General features: G+C 39.4%; 2 long non-coding RNA genes across 2 annotated transcripts; both read right to left on the reverse strand.

The window, feature by feature from the left end:
• Nucleotides 1–4,997: 4,997 nt before the first annotated feature.
• Nucleotides 4,998–5,367, reverse strand: LOC109827117. Its single transcript, XR_002243342.1, has 3 exons — nucleotides 5,328–5,367; nucleotides 5,135–5,251; nucleotides 4,998–5,016 (listed from the first exon to the last, which is right to left on the reverse strand). It is a non-coding gene; the product is annotated as an uncharacterized LOC109827117 (long non-coding RNA).
• Nucleotides 5,368–5,678: 311 nt separating this feature from the next.
• Nucleotides 5,679–6,224, reverse strand: LOC109827118. The gene is made up of 3 exons (XR_002243343.1): nucleotides 6,123–6,224; nucleotides 5,807–6,040; nucleotides 5,679–5,717 (listed from the first exon to the last, which is right to left on the reverse strand). It is a non-coding gene; the product is annotated as an uncharacterized LOC109827118 (long non-coding RNA).
• Nucleotides 6,225–16,597: the final 10,373 nt, after the last annotated feature.

Here is a 16,597-nt window from a genome sequence, read left to right on the forward strand (position 1 = left end):
TTGAACTGCCATCATTTAACTGGACTGTCATGTTTTTTTATGTTTAATTTAATTTGCAAATGCCCTCAGAAGACATCATAGTCGCTCCTATTTTATGCCTTCTGTTTCGTCTATGCTTTGGTAGTAGACAAGTGTTTTCCTGCTAGCACTAGTCTTTTCTGAGTAGAGTAGCAGTTTCCTTGTTCAATTACACCTGAAGATGTGGTAGTAGACAAGTGTTTTCCTGCTAGCACTAGTCTTTTCTGAGTAGAGTAGCAGTTTCCTTGTTCAATTACACTTCTAAAGATGAAGTCTCTTAATCAATGTTTGAAAAGCTTTTTTGAAGTTTGCTTCGAAACTCACATACAAACTTCAAGAAGGAAAATGGCTTCAAAACTCAAGTAAGAAGCTATATATCCCTTGACGCTTATACCTCATCACTTAAAGCATAACTAAAGTCCCATGAAGTGCTTCTCTTTTGAAGCTCACGCGTCAGATAAGATAGAGAATATAAAAAGATTTAGAACTACAATTAAAACATGTATCTACAAATAACAACGTGACGACATATCAAGCTATTCAATTTGCAGCTAAACTTGGTATGCATATCCATTCAATATGACCATTTGACTGTAAGTCTGTAACTAAGATATACTGATATATACATCTTATATATGTAACTTAGTTTATTATGATTTGTGTCTATACTTTGCACATTTAATGCTAATTTATTAATCAAGACCTGAATGCATATAGTTGTAAATTAAAATATGCTTTGCTCGTGAGGCTTACATTTCGCACTTTGAAGCTTACACCCCGCTTCAGAAAAAGGTCTAAACGCTTTGCCTTGTGCTTCCGTATATTTAAACATTTATCTTCATAGGCATTTAAACTTTATAATTACTGACATGGATATTTCGTAAATGATTTGTAGCAGTGGAGCCCCCACACACACACGCGCGCGCGCACACACACACACACTCTTGTCCTGTGATAAATTTCAGTCTACTTCTATGATGGGGAACATCTCATCTATTGTTCTAATCTTCGATTTTAGTTTTCTCCCTAATACTACTTCTTACATATGTTTGTTGATAATAACAATTTTTTTAGTTGGAAAAGTTATGTTGCATGTTTCTTCTTCTATATAACTATTTGGGTTTATCGAGTTTTGAACATGCATATGCTTTTACAATGAGTTGATTACGTGTATGACTTGTTAGACGCTGGTTCACTTTCTGCTCTGTGGATTAAGGAGCAGCTACATGTTATAATCTCTCATTCAGGAGTTTGATGAAAGCTGGTGAGGTGCGATGAAAATAGTCGAATTATGTATTCTGTTTTTCAGCCATTTAATTTAATGGACGATTATGTGTTTCTCAGGGATTTTTCTTTTTCTTTTATTCATAATTTTAACATCTGTTAATGTCAATGGTAAAGGTTTATGATACTAAGTTCTTCAGCATTTTTTTAATTTTAAACAAAGGATTACTCAAATTGATTCTCCTTTGTCTAGCTTCTATTGTTTTATTCTTCGCCATGTTTGGGAATCACAGTTCATTTCCCCTTAACAGATACTTTGTTAAAAAAGTACAAGAATGCGAGATCAAACTTGGAATGTCTGAAGGAATTTGGTGCTACAATTTTACATAACATTGATGCCACAAGGATGAAAACTTGCAGTGATTTGAACATGCGGAAATTTGACAGAATCGTGTTCAACTTTCCCCATGCTGGCTTCAGAGGAAAGGAAGATAACATGCGACAGATCAAGTATGTGACGGTAGCTTTTCTCTCTTGTTTATGATTAAAATCATGAGTGAGTTGCTAAATTGTCAAGTTAATTATTAAGTATAATAATCTATATTTGTCAGTCAAGAGGCTCAGAGTGAATACTAGCAAAAAAGTAGGGTTGTTATGTGAACAAAGAGTCTATGTGCTAATGAAATAGAATGAAGGCAATAAAGTAGCTAAACCGTCATGGTATGGGGGTGAATCTGCAATTAACCCTTAATCTTTTGGGTAGCTAAACTACTCTTCATCTCATCATTTACCAGAGGCTAAAAAGCACTTAAACACCCTATAGTTTAACTCACTTTGTATTTATAGAACCGAAGTTGTTTTTCATAGCATTTATAGACACTAAGTTGTCTGAAATTAGCACGTAACTAATCTCTACTGTGCAAACATGAAAATTATCAGCTTAGTGTTCGCGTGTGATACTCATATGTTAATTTTAGAACATTTAACCATTAATATTTGTTGAATTTACGATTAAACTTATAGCAATTCTATTTTTAAAATAGTATTGAGATATGTTTAAAATAGAGTTGAGATATGTTTAAAATAGAGTTTGGGTAATTTTAATAGTAAATTTTACTCTCAAAGCCCCCGCCACTACATGGAAATTTCAAAGTTATGGTGAGGATTGAGGTTTATAATTTTTATTTTTACATATGCCCCGCAGTCAAGTCACCCTTCTAGGGCAGATATAAGGACTCACACAGTGGATATGTTACCTGGGTACTCCTAACTGAAGCCGTACTTGACACGTACCTGCACCAGTACTCAAACTCCTTGGACACTTCTTGCATATATGAACACAGTTTACTCGGCCAAGTTCTCACTTACGCAGTATATGTCTCATACACTTTTTAGATGCCCTACGAATCACATCCACACAGATTGGGTTTCGAACTATTATTTTAAAGGGTCATGTGGGTGTCAACTTAAAAAATGATAGTTTTCCAATTTACAATCCACATAATAAAAGAAACAGAAAAATATTATAGGAATTTTAATTCTCATAATACATGAATGAAAAGCAATATTGATCTCATTTAAATTATGAATTTCAATATGTAATATATGTATATAAATATTCATATAGTCGTGTTCCCGTACCTTGCCTTTTACAAATTTGTCGTGTCTCGTACACGTACCCATTTCTATGCAACTTAGCTCAGCAGTATAATTTTTTTTATTTATAAATATGCTTAGAAATTCATGGCCAACAAACTTTTTATTTATAAATATGCTTAGAAATTCATGGCCAACAAACTTCAGACGTGGGTTTCTCTGATGATATCATTGTAAAGTCTCTGCCACTACACCAAACTCCTAAGTTGTCTTGTGGGTTATAACTTAATATTCTATCATTAACAAATATTAATGATTGAAAGGTTCTAAAATTAGCAAAATTAATATCATATGAGAACATTGGGATGAAAATTTCCAATTTGCACAATAGAGAGTACTAAGATATCAATTCTAAACAACTTAGGGTATAGCAATGCTACGAAACAGAACTGAGGGAATTTCCGTCTAGGTTGAGAACATTGGGATGAAAATTTCCAATTTGCACAATAGAGAGTACTAAGATATCAATTCTAAACAACTTAGGGTATAGCAATGCTTAGAAATTTACCAGTTGTCAAGTTTCTCAAAAATATTGCAAATGTCACTTTCATGCCATTTCATTTTGGCTGTAGACACTAGTAGAAAAACGATCAACCTAGACGGAAATTTCCGTCTAGGTTGATTGCAATTCCGTCTAGATTAGGTCATCTAGACAGAATTCCGTCTAGTTGGAGTGGTTTATTTTGCTTCCGTCTAGATTGCTTCAAACTAGACGGAAATCAACCTAGACGGAAATCAACCTAGACGGAATAAAGAATTCTGTCTGGGTTGGCAACCCAGACGGAAATCTGTCTGGGTTGGCAACCCAGACGGATTTTCGTCTGGGTTGGTTTTTTACAACCTAGACGGAAATTCCGTCTAGGTTGATTCAATATAGACGGAATTCCGTCTAGATTGCCTTTTTTCAGGAAAAAAAATTAATTAAAATTTGTATTTCCCTGTATAATTACATTAATATTTGAATACTTTTTTTCAGGAAAAAAAATTAATTAAAATTTGTATTTCCCTGTATAATTACATTAATATTTGAATACATCCAGAAAATACTGTACACGCCACATTCAATTTGTATTTCCCTGTATAATTACATTAATATTTGAATACATCCAGAAAATACTGTACACGCCACATTTAACCATCCAATCATAATCAAAATTCATAACAATTCCATTCAAAAACATCTATATAACCAAATCCAACACATTGTACAAATCCAACCATCCACTTCAAAATACACATCAATCAGTTCCATCTAAAACACATCCAACAACATATATACTAACAATGCACATGACTAAGATAATACACGACATGAATAAATGTAGTGTTATAACAAATAAAACTGTTTATTGCATTAAAAATTAAAAACCTCATCCATCGTCGTCGGCGGGGGTATCTCTATCCCGATTACGAGAACGGGTGCTGCTCCCGCCAATATCTCCACTCTGAATGTTTAATTGAATAATCATTATATGGTGTTTGATAACATATTAGATAAAAATGAATTTATAAATATAAGAAAAAATAAGGTACCTGAGCACTATTCTGTCTAGCGTCGGAATTATCGCCAATCGAGCTAATGATCCATATGACACCACCATACGCGCTATAAGGAATAGCACCGCCTAAATATTGTATAACATACCCCATGAGATCGTCCATCGAGTTCGCCGTCAGCGCAACTCTAGTCATCTCATTAGTCACCTGAATATGCAGCTCCGGGTCAATTTTGTCAATCAGATACGCAGAGATACGTGCGACAAATGGTATAGCCTGAAAACTGCTTGTGGCTGCTCTCGTCGATGTAGATGGTGTGGAGGATGCTGTGGACGATCTGATGCTTATAACCATGCAGAGGATATCTTCCTCTCCTATTATTAGGGAGAAATAAATATTAAACTTTGCTCTCAAATTTAATAATGGTAAACAAATATAAATAGTATGTAGTATTCAAATTGATTCGATTTTTCACCATCCTTACCTATTATGACCCATCAGGTTCTGTGTGAGATTGATGTTCTCCTCTGCAGAAAGCATGTGAGGGTCTGGCTCGGTTTGTTCCTCCTCTTGCGAAATGTAGACAGATGCAGCCTCCTTGAATGCGGTCTCAAATCCCTCCTAAAGCACAAATTTATAGTTAATTCAAGATAATGACCATATTATTTGTGTTCTCGTTTCCTCGTAATGTTAACAAAATAGAATTAATAATACTACTCAAGATATGTATAAGTCTCACCACTAACTCGAGATTTGCCGTGATCTTATCCCGATTCCTCTCATCACCCCTATATTGTTCACGAAAAGTACCATATGCCGCTCTGGCCCTCAAGTGTATCGGCATTAATGATTTCCCCTGTCATATTATAAATTATGAGATTTCATAATCATACTAAACATTAAGATCTTTTAAATCTTTAAATGACATATACCGTATCTTGACAATAAACATCCTCCAGATTGGCGTAGGAGTGTGAGCCCAAGTGATGGTCATGCAGCTTCTTTCTTCTATTTTCTGACCCCTTCGTGGATTTATTCTTTAAAAAAATTCTGTAAATATAAAATGAAATAATATCTTAAAATTATAAACTAAATTTCATGAAACTAACCTTGGCGGCATCGCTGTCCCAATACATGAGGAGAGCCGTGAAATGAATCTCGTCAACTCGGTCATCGAGGTTTAAAAACCTCTGCCAGTCCTCCTCATACCTGTCATAGGTTTCATGTTTGATCTCATGCCTCCATTGTTTGAGGACTGCTTCAACCTTGACATTAAACACATAATTCCAAGCCCCCTCAAAGTCCTCAAGGCAGAAGCAGTCCTGTAGATTTACATACACATTTAGTAAGGATAATTTAATATCAATTACTAATTATTAATAAATGAAAATCTAAAACAATATGCACTTACCATAAGCGCAGTCCATATCGCCTCGTATGCGGTCCATGGTAATTCTCGAAAATGAAAATAAGGGTTGATAATGGTCGCTCTACGCACGAGAACCCCAATATATGCATTCAATCGGGTTGACCAAGGACCAACGGGCAAATTAGAACTATTCCACCTAATAATGCCCCTCATTCCTCTTGGCGGTTGTTTAGAATCAGGCTTACCTCCGCCACGTCGTCCCTCTATGCGATCCTTCTTAGCACCTACAATAATGACAACATGATAATATATCATATAATATACAAATGTGAAAATTAAAAGTATTTATATAATTTACCATTCGCTATCTCTCTTTCTTTTGCTGCGAGTGCAACAGCTTTCCTAGTCTCCAACATAGGAAGCATTTCCTGATACCTTCTCGCAGCACGTGGGTGGTACTTCCTTGATTCAGCCTTGGACTTATGAGAGTCCGGAGGTAAAGGTAAACTGAGAAAGTCCTGGGTCTTTGGCCGCAAGTCAGTATGGAATGTATATGATGGATATGTCGGGGTCCAAGTAGCACCTACATAAGAAAGAAGAATCATTAATATTAAATTTTAATTGAACATTATCAATTATTAAATATTTAATACCTGCGTCGGGGGATGGTTCTGGTGCTGCGTCGGGGGATGGTTCTGGTGCTGCATCAGAGGGGCCGGGTGATGAATATCCAGCATCTACAACAAATGAACACTATGAGCTAGATAACTAAAAATTTATAAAACATGTTAAAGTATTAATTAATTTTTATACCTGCATCCGGAGATGGTAGTGGATCATCATCAGCACCACTACCTGGGGTGATACTCCGTGAGCGATCACCCTCCGGGTCAAAGAGCCTCCTCATCCTCCTCCTCATCTGCAAATATAATAAAGACAATCGTTAAGAAAAAATTGTATACATGCTCATGAGATATGTTGTTATGAAATGCATTATTGTTTTTATTATGATAAGATAAAAATTACATAATGTGGTGTAACATATCAGGTTCATACCTACATCCAGCGCCACATTCTGTGCGTAAGAGAATTCTTGGCAAACATCATCAGATGAACCGATTGGTTCACTATAATTATCTTCACTTTCTTCAATATTTTTTTCATTGTTATTAGGAAGAAAAACAGATCTTGGCTCCTTGTACAAAACCACCCAATCATACATGACATTCGGATCTTTCACATAGAAGCACTGATCAGCTTGTTCTGCGAAAATGAATTTCTCATCCGTATATACTTCTCGGTGAAGATTGACTAGTGTAAATCCATAATGATCCTTTTGCTTTTTTGCAGGACACCACCGAACCTTGAACATCGTGTAAGTACATTGTTTTGGTTTACCAAACCCGTAAATTACCTCAACGATATCTTCTAATTGGCCATAATATAATATGCCAGCTAGAATTGGATTCTGATCTCTTATACTTGAAAAACATTCTTGGGCAAACAAGCCCATGACCCCACTGTTCTGAGTTACCCTCCTATCATCGGTCTCTAACATTCAAAATTTATATCCATTCACCAAATGCTCATTATAACGTCTTACTTCGTGATAAGGACGTTGTGCATGGATAATAATTTCATCTGGTAATGTAGTATCATCAAGAAGTGATTTTTCAACCTAAGACAAACAATTTGAGAATATTTAGGTGATGTTATATTATGAATGTTCAATAATTAATTGTAAAACACTTACATCAAATCTTAACCAATCAGAAAATTCTTTCTTATGTCTTTTCTGAATATTGTGCGCTGCATTCCTACCGGTTGTTTCATTCTTAAGCTTCTCCAGATGTCGCCTATATAAACAATATATAAGTTTGTATTGATAAACTATATGTAAAATGAATATTTCTCATCTATATTACAGATTTTATTTGTTACCTTCGATAGTCTTCGAACATATCAAGGTTTTCCAACACATATGCATGAATTTGATCTAAGAGAGATCTCGGGTATTTTTCACGCTTCCTCTCCTTTTGAGGTGCTTGAGATGTGGTTTTCTTCTTACGCATGTAACGTGATGCAAACACAAAGCATTCGTTAGCCACGTATCCTTCAGCTATCGAGCCCTCGGGACGAGCTCGATTGCGAACATTGTTTTTCATGCAGCCCAAGTATCTTATAATCATAAAAGTTAATTATTAGCACGGTAATTTGAAAAACGCGTATACAATTAATAAATATAAGAAAAATCGTAAATTACCTTTCAATCGGATACATCCAACGATAAGTAACAGGACCGGCGATTCTAGCCTCTCTTGCAAGATGCTGGGTAAGATGGACCATAATTGTAAAAAATGAAGGAGGGAATATTACTTCCATATTGCATAGAGTAACTCGGACATCGGCTTCAAGTTTCTTAAAGTCATCTACATCTATGACTTTAGAGCATAATTTTCTGAAAAATCCACAATACTCAATAATAATCTTCGACGCTTCTTTATCCATATTGTTACGGATTGCAACAGGGAGCAATTGATGGAGAAGAACGTGATAATCATGTGTCTTCAGACCTAAGAGTTTTCTCTCTTGCACCTGGACATTATTTGAAATGTTAGCAGAGTAACCATCCGGCGACTTTACCGATTTGAGAATTTCACAAACTCGTTGCATCTGCTCATTTGACATTGTAACACGAGACGGAGGCAACTTTAATTTTTTAAGGCCAACGTCTTGAGCTTGCAAATCATTTCGGATATTCAAAGCAGTCAGATCTTGGCGCGCCCGTAGATCATCCTTCGACTTGTTTGCATCTTGTAGGAGAGTTGATACTATGTTATCACATATATTTTTCTCAATATGCATAACATCTAAGTTGTGTCGGATTTTTAGATTCTGCCAGTAAGGTAGCTGAAAGAAGATACTAAATTTAGTCCATCCTCTAGGTAATGTTTGGGCTTCGTCCTCAACTTGCATTTTACGGACCTTTCGCTTACGCTTCAATGGCTTTTTTAACTTTAAGTAATCTCTTACTCCGAGCGTGTTAAATTTAGAATAGCGTTTTTTCCCAAACACAACTTTTGGAAACCCCTCAAGTAATTGAACGATCTCAGTACCTGTCAGTTGATGCTGCTTCATTCTTTTCTCAACTGTACCATCAAACTTAGCTGATAATTTTCTGTACTTATGACTCAAGGGCAACCACCTTCGATTAAACCAATAACAACTCTTTCGGCTATGTGGTAATTGAATAGCTTCAAATTCTGGACCACATACAGGACAAGCACACTTGCCCTTCGTAGAGTACCCGGACAGATTAGCATAAGCTAGAAAATTATTAATCGTCCATAATTGAATAGCATGTAATCTAAACGACTCTTTTAAATGGGCATCATATGCTAAAATACCCTCAGACCATAATTGTTTTAGCTCATCAATTAGAGGCTCTAAGTAGACATCAATATCATTTCCCGGAGCATGCTTACCGGGTATCAGTAATGAAAGTATCATAAACGGTTGTTTCATACAAAGCAATTGAGGTAAATTATATGGCATTAATACAACTGGCCACGTAGACCAGCCAGAGCTCATTACCCCAAATGGGTTGAATCCGTCGCTTGATAGACCCAGTCTTACATTTCTGCAATCTTCGGCAAAACGAGGATAAATTTTATCAACAAGCTTCCAAGCTAAAGCATCAGCAGGATGTCTCAATTTACCATCGTCTATTCGATCATCCTTATGCCACCTCATATTCTTTGTCGTTTCCTTGTTCATGTATAATCTTCGCAATCTAGGAGCCAATGGAAAATATCGAAGCACTTTGACTGGAATTTTCTTCTGTCTTATCCCTGTCTCCGTTGTAATCCTTGTTGAAGAATTTATGCGCTGTTTCCACCTAGAAACTCCACATGTCGGACACTCTTGAAGGTCTTTATTGGCTTTATGGTACAAAATACAATCATTCGGACATGCATCAATCTTATTATAATCAAGACCCAGAGCAGAGACAATCTTCTCAGCTTAATAAGTTGTTTGGGGTATGCTATTCTCTCCTCCAGGGATTACAGTCCGAAGCAAATCAAGAAGCATTTTAAAATATTTATCTGACATACCGCTAAGTGTCTTAATATGAAGGAGTTTCAGCATAAATGAAAATCTGGAGTACTCGGTACATCCCTCATATAAGTCCTTTTCACTATCTTCTAGTAGCTCCATTATTCGCTTTATTTCTGCGGAGGAATGCATATCATCAATATTTTCGACACTCGCGACACCTCCTACCTCTTCGGCTTCAACTTCGTTATCATCTTCACTTTTGTCTCCAATATCATCCTCGACATTATCATCAACATCATATTCTGTAGGTCGAGGAAAAATATCATTCAACAATGTTTCTGTGTCATCTATTCGTTGGCCACCGGACGTACCAACATGCATATTTGGATCCTCATCTTCAGTGATTCCCTCCCCATGCCAGTTCCAGTATTTATATTTCTCATCAAAACCTGATTTTATTAGGTGAATCCGTATATCATTTCTATTCAGCAGCTTCAAATTCCTACACTTACAACAAGGACAGTACATAGCACCGCTTCTTAAATTTCTCGGATTCATTTCCGCATAACGCATGAAGCCTTCACATCCCTCCTTGTATCGTGTGTCGTGAAATCTACGATGCCTAGGGATATCTATCCATGACTTGTCAGGAATTATCCTCATCTGTAAATTATATATAAATATTAAATACGATTAGTCTCACAACTACTAATACATCCATTACTCTTATACATTCAACACACATCAAACATACGTTCATATATCATTTAACAATATGAATATTTATCTACATAAAATATATATAAAACATACGTAAAAACTAATTACACTAATCTTGCGGCTGTCATAGGAAGGCTTCTATCCATTAAGAATATAGTAGTGCTTACATCCAACTTCATATACTTTGTATATTTTCATTTCTTGAAAATTTCGGCAGCACCTACCCGCTGTTCTCCCTGTACACTGTGCGGATGTTATTATGCGTATCAGTAATAACCCGAAACGCAGAACAACATACGCTTATTGTACACGGAGAACAACGAATAGGTGCTGCCAAAACTTTCAAGAATGAAAATATACAAAGTATACAAAGTTGGATGTATGCACTACTATATTCCTAACCCGTCCGAGAAGGACAGATCCAATAATTACGAATTTCAGTACCAATTTTTTATTCCTATAATATAAAATAAACGCTCATTTTTGGGAGAAAACTTCGTCTCCTACCCAAATCTGAGTCGTATATCATATATTATAAGTCCAAATAATTGGATGTAATTATTGGACGGAAGTCTAGGGATAACGTTATTTTTTTATTCACCTAAATTGGATTATAACACATTATAAAAATTTATAATGTGTTATATATCACTCTATTTTTTAAAAAAAAATTATTTCACATATTTTCACATCACAAACTTAAATAATCACACATACTTATAGCACGAATGAAACTTAAATGAGTTAGGGTTTATAAGTGTTTAAAACTCAATAATGATAACTAGTGTTGTTCAAATGAATTAACATGTATTTAATTAAGTTAGGATTTTCAGAATTGAACTCGTTTATTTTTCAACATAATTAGGGTTTTTAACCAAATTCAACAATAATTAATAATAAAATTGAAATTTCTAAAGCTCAGTAGAAAAATCATACCTTTTAAACTGATTCAACAACGGACACGCCGGGGAGGCTCGGGGAGGGTGGTTTAGAATTGGGCGGTGGAAAAAACCTGCCGCCGGCACAGAGGAGCTCGCGACGAGCTCCGACGAGCCTCGATGTCGACGGCAGGTAGTAGCTCAGGTTGAGGATCGATGGTCGCAAGGCGAGCTCGAGGCCTTCTGCGTTGTGGCGATGACGAGCCTCTGCGTTTGCGATGGAAAAGCCCTGCGTTGGCCGATGGCGAGACTCTGCGTTTGGGGGGGTCCGACCTCTGCGTTCGGCGGCCTCGAACTTGGCGTCAAAGAAGGACGCCTCGCCCCGGGCGAGCCGACAGGCTGTCGCCCCAGCCCTGCTCATTTTCCGCTCTATAACAACCCCTCCCCCGTCGCCTTAGGGTTTTTGGCTAGCAGCCCCCTTCTCTCGAGTTTACTTCTCCTGGCGGCAGCGGCGAACTGACCCAAATCGCCAAGCAGCCCGCATTTGTGATAAATCTCCGGACCAGCTTGTGAGGCCGCGATTTAAGAAGGGAGAGCAGAGAGATCCATTACATAGGCGTGTATTTATAGTGGGCCGTATTCAATTATTCTCAAGTGAGAATTGAAAGGGTTCATACCCTTTGATTATTAACACTGTAGCTACAGTGTTTATTTGAGAAATCTCAGTTTTGAGATCTGCTCCTAAATTGTAATTTCTTGTTTGATTAATAAGAAATTATCTGTGTGGCTCCCGAGGACGTAGGCAGTTGCCGAACCTCGTTAAATCTTGGTGTACTGTTCTCTATACCGCGTTTCCGTTGCATTAGGGGATTTTGGCGTTAAATTCCTAACAACTGGTATCAGAGAGTGAAACAATCTAGAGAAAGTCAGATTCAAGTGGGAGCCATGGCCGCAGATGAGGCAAAAATGAGACTTGAGAAATTTGATGAAACAGATTTCGGATTCTGGAAAATGCAGATAGAGGATTATCTGTATCAGAAAAATCTGTATCAACCACTATCGGGGAAGAAGCCAGATTCTATGAAGGAAGAAGAGTGGAACCTTCTAGATAGACAAGCCCTCGGAGTTATCAGATTGACGTTGACTCACAATGTTGCGTTCAACATAGCGAAGGAGAAGAGCTCTCTCAAATATGTATGAGAAGCCATCAGCCGCAAATAAAGTTCATTTAATGCGGTGGTTATTCAATCTGAAAATGGCGGAAGGCGCGTCAGTAGCACAACACCTCAATGAACTTAATACGGTTACAACCCAATTGAGTTCAGTTGAGATTGAGTTTGATGAGGAAGTTCGGGCGTTGATACTTTTGTCTTCCCTACCAGAGAGTTGGAACGCTACAGTCACAGCTGTGAGTAGCTCGTCGGGAAAGAAAAAGTTGAAGTTCGGCGACGTTCGTGATTTGGTTCTCAGCGAGGAGATCCGACGGAGAGAGACGGGTGAAGCTACAACCTCTTCAGTATTGCATACAGAGTCAAGAGGTAGAAATTCAACCAGAGAAAACGGACGAGGAAAATCAAACTACAGAGGTAGATCAAATGACAGGAGGTCCAAATCAAGGAATCCCAGCAACAGCTCGAAGGCTATCGAGTGTTGGAATTGTGGAAAGACCGGGCATTACAAGAATCAGTGCAAAAGTGCACAGAAGGAGAAGGAGGCGAAGGCAGAGGTGAATGTCACCTCCACCTCAGGAGGAGACGACGCATTGATATGCTCTTTGGAGAGCAAGGAGGAATTTTGGGTGTTAGATTCAGGAGCGTCGTTCCATGCTACCTCTCAGAAAGAATTCTTCGAGAAGTATACCCCCGGAAATCTTGGATACGTATATCTTGGTGATGATCAACCATGTGCTATTGTGGGCAAAGGCGTGGTGAAAATTAAGTTGAACGGGTCAGTATGGGAGCTGAAGGATGTCAGGCATATTCCCGACCTGAGAAAGAATTTAATATCTGTAGGTCAGTTGGCTGGCGAAGGATATACCACGACCTTCCATGGAGATGATTGGAAGATCTCAAAGGGCGCAATGACGATTGCCCGAGGCAGGAAGACTGGTACCCTATATATGATAGCAGGTGCACGTTGTTCGATCTCAGTTGCAGCAGACAATGAGACTTCAAAGCTGTGGCACCAGAGACCCGGTCATATGAGTGAAAAAGGGATGAAAATCATGCACACAAAGGGAAAACTTCCAGGACTGCAGTCAGTGGAGATGGATATGTGTAAAGAATGTATACTTGGAAAGCAGAAGAGAGTCAGCTTTCAGACAAGTGGCAGAACCCCCAGGAAGCAGAAGCTAGAGCTCGTTCACTCAGATGTTTGGGGACCAACAACCACCGCGTCCATTGGTGGAAAACACTACTTCGTGACTTTTATCGATGATCACTCTCGGAAAGTGTGGGTCTACTTTCTGAAGCATAAGTCAGAAGTATTTGAGGCTTTCAGGAGATGGAAAGCTATGGTCGAGAATGAGACCGGTCTGAGAATAAAGAAGCTCAGGACCGACAATGACGGTGAGTATGAAGACACCGGATTCAAGAAGTTCTGCTATGAGCACGGGATCAGAATGGAGAGAACCGTGCCCGGCACGCCTCAGCAAAATGGTGTAGCTGAGCGGATGAACCGAACATTGACAGAGAGGGCCAGAAGCATTCGGGTACAGTCAGGCCTACCGAAGCAGTTCTGGGCAGAAGCGGTCAACACAGCAGCTTACTTGATCAACCGAGGTCCATCGGTTCCATTGGAGCACAGAATACCAGAGGAGGTATGGTGCGTAAATTAGGTAAAACTCTCACATCTTAAAGTTTTTGGTTGTGTAGCTTACGTGCATATTAGTGATCAAGGCAGGAATAAGCTTGATCCCAAGTCAAAGAAATGCACTTTCATCGGCTATGGTGAAGATGAGTTCGGCTACCGCATTTGGGACAACGAAAACAAGAAGGTGATCCGGAGCAGAGATGTGATATTCAACGAGAAGGTGATGTACAAGGACATGCACAAGACTGATGACTCAGAGAGCGAGTCAATATTTGTAGATGCAGATGATGTCCCGAGTAACCTCTCGGAAGAACCCAATGCAGAGGGTCCTCAGCAAGAAGAGCCTGTTGAACAAAATGGTGCGCAGGAGCCCGACGCACCAGCTCCGATATTAAGAAGATCTTCTCGTCCTCCTGTACCCAACAGTAGATACATGAACTATTTGTTGTTGACAGATGGTGGGGAGTCTGAAAGTTTTGATGAAGCTTGTCAGTGTGGAGATGCGAGCAAGTGGGAGCTTGCCATGAAAGATGAGATGAAGTCTCTCATCTCAAACCAGACGTGGGAACTAGCTGAGTTACCTACGGGTAAGAAGGCACTCCACAACAAATGGGTGTACCGGGTGAAAGAGGAGTAGGATGGTTCCAGAAGATATAAAGCCCGATTGGTTGTCAAAGGTTTCCAGCAGAAGGAAGGAATTGACTACACCGATATTTTCGCTCCCGTGGTGAAGCTAAATACTATCAGGACCGTGATGAGTATTGTAGCAATTGAAGATCTTCATCTCGAGCAGTTAGACGTGAAGACGGCGTTTCTTCACGGAGATCTAGAAGAGGAGATATACATGCACCAGCCAGAAGGTTTCTCAGAAGAAAAGAAGAAGAACCTGGTGTGCAGACTCAAGAAGAGCTTGTATGGCCTGAAACAAGCCCCAAGACAGTGGTACAAGAAGTTTGACGGCTTTATGCACAAGGAAGGTTTCCAGAAGTGCAACGCCGACCACTGTTGCTACTTCAAAAATTATCAGTCCAGCTATATCATCCTACTGCTGTATGTTGATGATATATTGGTTGCAGGAGCAGATATGGAGGATATCAAGAGTTTGAAGCAACAGCTGTCAAAAGAGTTTGACATGAAGGACTTGGGTCCAGCGAAGAAGATCCTTGGAGTGCAAATCACGAGAGATAAGAAGAGAGGTCTCTTGCAGTTATCTCAGACGGAGTACATCAACCGTGTTTTGCAGAGATTTAACATGGGCAACGCCAAGCCTGTGAGCACACCCTTGGCCAGCCACTTTCGTCTATCGAAGGATCAGTCTCCTCAGTCAGAAGAAGAGAAAGAAAGTATGGCTCAGGTTCCTTACGCCTCAGCTATTGGAAGTTGATGTACGCTATGGTCTGTACGAGACCAGATATTGGCCATGCAGTGGGAGTGGTCAGCCGGTTTATGTCGAATCCAGGAAAAGCTCATTGGGAAGCGGTCAAGTGGATTCTGAGATATCTACGAGGCACCACACAGAAGTGTTTGCACTTTGGTAAGGGAGAGGTAGAAGTGCAAGGGTACGTAGATGCAGACTTCGGCGGCGAAGTTGATCACCGAAGAAGCACCACCGGCTATGTATTCACCGTTGAAACTACAGCTGTTAGTTGGATGTCACAGGTATAGAAGATTGTTACCCTATCCACTACAGAAGCTGAGTATGTTGCAGTGACTGAAGCCAGTAAAGAGATGATATGGCTTCAGGGTTTGTTGACAGAGCTGAGATTCAAACAGGAGAAGAATGTTTTGCACAGTGATAGTCAGAGTGCGATACACTTGGCGAAGAATTCAGCATTTCATTCCAGAACGAAGCATATTGCGCTTCGGTACCACTTCATCAGATCCCTGTTGGAAGATGACGTGTTGAAACTGGAAAAGATTCCAGGAAGTAAGAATCCAGCAGACATGTTAACAAAGACGGTGACAGTTCAGAAACTGGAGTTGTGCGCAACTTCAGTTGGCCTTCATGCATAGATGATGAGGGCGGAGCCACACAGGAGAGGAGCTTGATGAGATAGCCTGTTGACGTCGGTTTGGTCTCCAAGTGGGAGATTGTTAGAATTGGGGGTGGAAACAAACATCCGCCGACGACGAGGAGCTCCGAAGCTCCAGAATGACGCAGGCGAGCTCGAGCCCCGCGTGCGAGCGCCTCCCCCGAGCTCTGCGTTCGAACCCACCCGCTTGAGCTCTGCGTTCGAACCTCCCCCTCTTAGCTTTGCGTTCAAACCCCTTTTACCTCAGCGTTTGTTCGACCTCGGCGTTTCCTTCGACCTCTGCGTTCGCCCGACTTTGGCATCCGCGGGCCGCTGGCGACAGGCTGTCGCCA

The sequence above is a fragment of the Asparagus officinalis genome, unplaced genomic scaffold (genome assembly GCF_001876935.1).
Source record: "Asparagus officinalis unplaced genomic scaffold, Aspof.V1 AsparagusV1_Un41, whole genome shotgun sequence".
NCBI lineage: Eukaryota > Viridiplantae > Streptophyta > Magnoliopsida > Asparagales > Asparagaceae > Asparagus > Asparagus officinalis.